The sequence below is a fragment of the Sturnira hondurensis genome, unplaced genomic scaffold, assembly GCF_014824575.4.
Source record: "Sturnira hondurensis isolate 20B ecotype Veracruz unplaced genomic scaffold, ASM1482457v3 Scaffold0006437, whole genome shotgun sequence".
Classification (NCBI taxonomy): Eukaryota; Metazoa; Chordata; class Mammalia; order Chiroptera; family Phyllostomidae; genus Sturnira; species Sturnira hondurensis.
In genome coordinates this window covers 5,601,280-5,607,279 of record NW_028079068.1, presented here as the reverse complement: position 1 = coordinate 5,607,279, position 6,000 = coordinate 5,601,280, and the positions used below count along the sequence as shown (strand labels likewise).

Sequence of the window (6,000 nt, the reverse complement as noted above, 5' to 3'; positions counted from 1 at the left end):
GCTGGCGTTATTTTTCTAGTTCCCCAGGCCCAAGCCCGCCCACCGCTGTCGAAGCCATCTCTTTACTGGTCCGGAGGTGTGCTCGTCTCCGCAATGAGCCAATCAGAGCCTCACTTTCTCCCCCAGGGATTTGGGAAACGGAAAAGACATCAACCGGGTCCCGGGAGTAAGGCGGGGCCGTAAAAGAGTGACATCTCAATCCTCCAATGGGCAGAGCGCTAGGACCGGCCCCTCTGGCGCCTGGGCTAGAAAAGAGCGTTGATGCCGGCGGTAAGGATGAGTCCTAGGCGGCGCTGCCTGCTCAGCGGCTCTGAGGAGCGGGTGCTGCTGGCGGCCTCTTTGCAGGTGAGTGATTTGATTTTAGAATATTGCTATTGGGAGCGTTTCCACTTTTAAATAATGTGATGGTTTATTTTGAAGTGCGGGAAGGCCGGTTCCTTCACTCCCCCGGTTCAGTCTTTGAATCTGGCGCTCGCTAGTCCGCCCCTCAAGCCAACCCCTTAACGTCTCCCCCAGGTCCCTCTCTGCTGTCCCTTTCTCAGAATGAGGCTGTCTGGGAGTCACACATCTGTCAGCTGACGGATGTCAGGACGCGCCTTGGCAGTGATGTCTTGATGGCAAGAATAAATAGGAACTGAAGGGAGGGATGAACTCACCCTGGACGTCTGGCAGAGCCCCTTGAATGGTAGGGCTCCTGGAAGGAAGCTCAGTGTCTTTTCAGGGCCATACCACTCTATTTACGGCGATGGCAGACCTAGCCTGAAAAGTCTAAGTAGACGGAAAACACCTGAATGCCGAGGAAGGAGAAGGACGTGAGTATCTGCAACGGTTTCATGCAGCGCTCAAATCTGAAGCCAAATCACAGGTTCTTAGAACCACTAAAAATATATTTTAAAAAAAGTAAGTGTATTTCTCCTCCTTTCAAAGCTATAGGGGGGCGCTGCGTTACCAGAGAAAGGCAACAGAAATGCATAAGGGAAGCAAAGTTCACAGTTAAGTTTTGAAGGATAATTGGTCGTTAGCTAACTTAGGATAACTCCAGTTCCCCAACCACCTCCCTTCCAAATTTTGGACAGTTTATAGCTTGAGAGTGGTACCCGCATGTTACCTGACTGAATGCAGATGTTGGAGGAAAAAAATCAAATACTGGCTTTCACCAGTGGCTAATAAGGTTTTTCAGAAGGAAAGCAGAAAGGTGTCAATGCGCCCTTTATTTTAACACTGGCTCCCCTGAGGCCAGGGTCTAGGTTTTATCCACCTCTGTTTTCTTGGAGCACCCCCACACACCAGAGATGCTTCTCAGGGTGGGGTGGACTTTAGAGACACATAATTCAAACAAAGGGTGCAGTGGAAGGAGCTCTGAGTTGCAAGTCAAGACACCTAGGTTTTAGTCTTGAAGCCGTTGCTATTTGTGAGATCTTAAACAAATCATTTCAACTCTCTGACTCTTAATTTTTTGCATCTTTAAAAAGTGGGAGTTGCCTTAGATTATTTGTGAGGTCCATGTCTGTGTTAAAGATCTGTTTTTAAATGAAGATGATTAGACATTTTCTACCACAAATATTTACATAAACAGAATCTCACTGCCACATACTCCGTACTAATCTGTTAGCAAATAAAACTTCCCAGCTGCGAAGATAATACTTGTTGTTTTGTGTCCATATTTAAGCCAAATGGACCATGGGAGAAAATTTGCCCATTGTACAGACTGACTGTTGTACAGAGGTATAATGTAGTAGAAAATGTCATTTTTTTAATTCCATCACCCAGAGGCAACCACTGTTTGTGTTTGGATACATCTTGTGCTCTCTCTTCCTCTTTTGCTTCCTACCGTTGGTTGAAACTGAGTGGCACCTTTCATTTTGAGTAATGACTGATGCATCTAAATCCAGCCATGCAAATGTTTGAACTGATGGGTCCCTTGAAATCCTTGGAATGAAATCTGGTGTGAGGGGATGTTTATATGGGGAAGTAGGACTAGAAGAATTACTTAATAAAAATGGTTCACTGAAACTTGGCCACAGATATGGAAAAAACATACTTATAAAATGTAAATGAAATGTTAGCCACCTCATTAAAACATTTGGATAGTAGAATATTGCTTAGCATTTAGTATGCTTCAAGGTCTGTATCTTACCATCAGCTTTACCCCCACCCCCACCCACACACACACACATACACACACCCCTCACTTGACTTCATTCTTCCTTCCACTACCTTATTTAACTTTTTCTTTTTACTCACCTCATTTTACTTTATTCTCAGCTTTTGCTTCTCATGCCATCAGCAAGGTAAGACCACCTGAGGTCTGTGGTAGTGTTCTTCGTGTGTTAGCTGAAGTCTGCTCCAATCAACCCAGAATACCTCTCACTTTTTGGTATAGTGCTTCACCACAATCTCATTTAGTCTTCCTCATAGCCCCTAGAGAACAGTAATTTTATTATCCTCACCTTTTCGGATAAGGATCCTGAAGTCCAGAGAGTTTAAGTAACTTGGTCAAGGTCACATTGTCAGTAAGTAGCAAAGCTGAGACTGATACCCAGCTTCTTGACTTAAAACTTTTGGGATTTAGTGGAGTTTGTGTTGACAAAAGCTACTACTCTGGGGAAATAAGTAACCAGTAGTTGGAAGGAGGTGTCATGAGTGGGTGTTGTCCACATCGGTGATGCCGTGTCAGCTGGAACAGGCAACGTGCCCAGGAAACAGACATTGCATGACATATGAGTGTGTGTATTTCTTTCCTGGGAGTGGGGGGTCTGCCTGCTGTGGTTTGTTCTCCTTGTAGCAAGTGATCAGCAGTAGATGTGAAACTGGAGAATGACACGGTAATAGTGCCTAGAAAACCCCTGTAGGTGGTAGCATTTGCTCCTGGTAAAGAGGTGTGTTTATAATGGAAATCTGAATGGAAAAGTTACTATAAAGCTAGGAAGAGTAATAGACGGTGAACCATCTGGTACTTTTAGGTGTACACTCTTGTTTCAACTTTTAATATTGAGCTTGTTTGGGGGCAATCATACTTTAAGATTCTAAGGAACTCAGCTCCAGATTTCATTTCCCATAAGAACTGTTCCTTTTTACTTTATCGGAAACATGGTTAACCTCTCTCTCTCTTCTCTTTTTTTTCCTATATCCTCAAATATATAGCCGACCTAGCTTCTGTAGAATTAGGGTCCTACTGCAGCGGGGTTTGAGCTATGCAGTGATGTTTGGACCAGGAAAAACAGCTGAGGGGTGGGTGGTAGCATTTGAATAGTTAGTATTGCAGGGTAAGCTTGGGATGATCCAAATCAGAGCAACTCTGGCTCTGTATCCCGTGTTTTCTGTCTCTTCAATATTATGTCATTGATCACATTTCATACTCACTTTTGGGGTACAGGAAATTGAAAACCAAAGTTTCAGGCTGGTCTTGATCCTGTCATTTTTCTTACTTGTTCATGAGTTGTCATAATAGAATATTAGACCTTACTTTTTAAATCCCCGGGGAAGGGAGGAAGCGTGTCCTAGGAGCATTAAACTGGAAGACGGGACAAGCCTCAGATATGGTAGGGATGGGGGAGGTATGCAAAATTATATGGTTCCGTAAGGAGCAGGAGTAGGAGGCAGCAGCTAGGTTGTTATGCTCCGTTTGTGGAAACTACCTAGAGATTCTGGAGATAAAGTAGAAGTGGCCTTAGTAAATGCAGTGCCTTGCATGTGCACTACTCATTTATCTGCCCACCCTCTCCGTCCGCCTTGCCAAAAGGATGCAGGTCTTGAAACATAACTTCAATTTTATGGTGGCATTTGTGGAAAGAATATCTCTTGCCGTATAGCCAATTTAGAATACACACATGCACACACAGACAGCGCAAAGGGTATTTGAAAATACAAGTCCCTTGCAAAGTATGTTTCCTTGGAATCACCTGTTTATTTCTGTCTTGCCAAGGCAATGAATTGCACAGCACCTGTTCCTGAGCAAATATTCATTCATTTGAAGTGCGAGGCACCGTGACCATGTATGGAGATGTCTAAGAGAAGTAGAGCATGTCAAAATGACAGATTATATTTCTGAAGTTGGTTAACAAGATGAATAATTTTTCCTTCTAGTTTTCCTTTAGCCCATTATTAAATAATTAAACAAAGGTGAACTACTCGGACTCATTTAAATGTTCTCAGTATTGTATTCTGTGAGGAATAAAAACAATTATGAATGGGGTGCCATTACTCAAGGTACTTGCCCTCCTGGCCAATAGTAAAGTCATGCGGCTTAATAGTGTTGGAATTTTCTGTGGCAGGTTGCTTACAGCTTCAATACAATGATGTGATGAGTAGATCCGAGAATGGTTTCCTGCTAGGCTGGGTATTGCCAAATTGAGGCCTCTGGCCCACTACCTGCTTTCGTACAACCCACAAACAATGAGTGGTTCTTAGACTTTTTAATGGTTGACATAAATCAAAGAAGAACAATATTCCACGGGCATGACAATTACATGAAATTCTAATTTCAGTGTTTGTACATAGTTTTATTGGAACACAGCCTCATCTATTCAGCTGTGTATTATCTGTGGCTGCGTTCAGCTACAGCCGCAGAATATAGCACCACATAGCACAAGAAGCCTGAAGAATTTACTGTTTGCCCTTTTATGAAAGAGCTGTCAACATCTGAGCTAAGCTGTCGTGTCTTCACATTCATCTCTGTCAGATTTCAACAGCCATTGTCCTGGTGCAGGTCTTCATTCTATGTTACCGGGATTATTGCAAAAGCCTCGCAAGTATTCATATCCTTGGTTTTTCCCATCTCAAACTGTATTTGTAAATGCTGTCAGATTCCCCTAAAATACATATTATTAAACCTTTAATGATGTCCCAGTGTATACAGAGAACCTACGTTCTTTGGCACAAGGCCCTTCTGAAGTCACTATTCAGTCTTATCTTTCTAGGCTAGCCTCCTCCTACTTCCTGTTGTACCTTATACTTAGGGTGATCATATAATTTTCCAAATGGGACATTCAAGTGTGAAAGGGGCCCTATGGTAATTATGCTGGGGAAACAGCCCTAAAGCAAGACTGTGGCAAACCAGGACACATGGTTGGCCTACGTATGCCCCAGTCAGTTTGCATGGGCCACCAGGTTTCATAAGCACTGGTTCCTTTGCCTCTACTCACCGTTCCCTTAGGCCAGACTTCCTTTTCCTTTTTCTGTAAATCGAAATCTTAAACATCTTTCCAGTCCAGCTTAAATAGTGCCATGCCCATGAAGCTTTACTCAGAAAGAATCTCTTTCTCTTTTTACCTCCCTTGTGAATGGAGTGTTATGTCACCACATGGGCTGCTTTTAGTAATACATACCCACGCCCCCACAACACCTTTCCTCAGCAGTTCCTTGCAGACATAATCCATGTTGGTTTCCGTGTTCCTCGTATGCCTAGCAATGTTCCATATTCCAATGGGTCTGCAACACATGTCTGAAGAATGAATTAATTAACCAGATTGGGGAGACTGGTGCGTATTAGGGACTGTCAGTTTATAAATCACCCATTTTTAATGTGATTGAGTAGTAAGGAAAGTTGGGTTTCTAAGGACAAAGCACAGAGCCTCGGGTGACAGTGTGGCGATATAGCAGAGCGCTCTAAGGCCTGAGTGTAGGCATTGGGGTCCAGCCTGCCTGTGGCCGAACTCCTGCTCTGGCAGTTACAATCTGTCATCCTAGGCAAGTTAGCCTCTCCTACTAAGTTTCTGCATCTGTACAACGGGACTAATCACAGTACCCCCTCCCCAGGATGGTGGTTGAAGGTTCAAATAGTCCCAAGTGCGTGACGTCATGTGATGTCTTCATCATCAGAGTGCTCTTGCTGGTGGGTAGGAAAATACAGAAACTACAGAGACTTAAGACCAAGACATGACTATCGAAGAGCTAGGGGAAGTATAGACCTGAAATCTTTTTTCTTTTAAAGATTTAATTTATTTGTTTTTAGATTGAGTAGAAGGGAGGGAGAAAGAGAGGGGAGATAAACATCAAGGT

General features: G+C 43.5%; 1 protein-coding gene across 2 annotated transcripts in view; it reads left to right on the top strand.

Moving 5' to 3' along the window:
• The first annotated feature begins 224 nt into the window (after nucleotides 1–224).
• Nucleotides 225–6,000, top strand: part of BPGM (bisphosphoglycerate mutase) — a 29,142-nt gene continuing 23,366 nt past the window's right edge. The window contains exon 1 of one of the 2 annotated variants that reach the window (XM_037049165.1): nucleotides 225–345. The gene's annotated coding sequence lies outside the window, so the exon portion shown is untranslated. Of the gene's footprint in view, nucleotides 346–721; nucleotides 813–6,000 lie in introns of those variants that run through there. The other variant, XM_037049166.1, reaches the window with a different exon arrangement.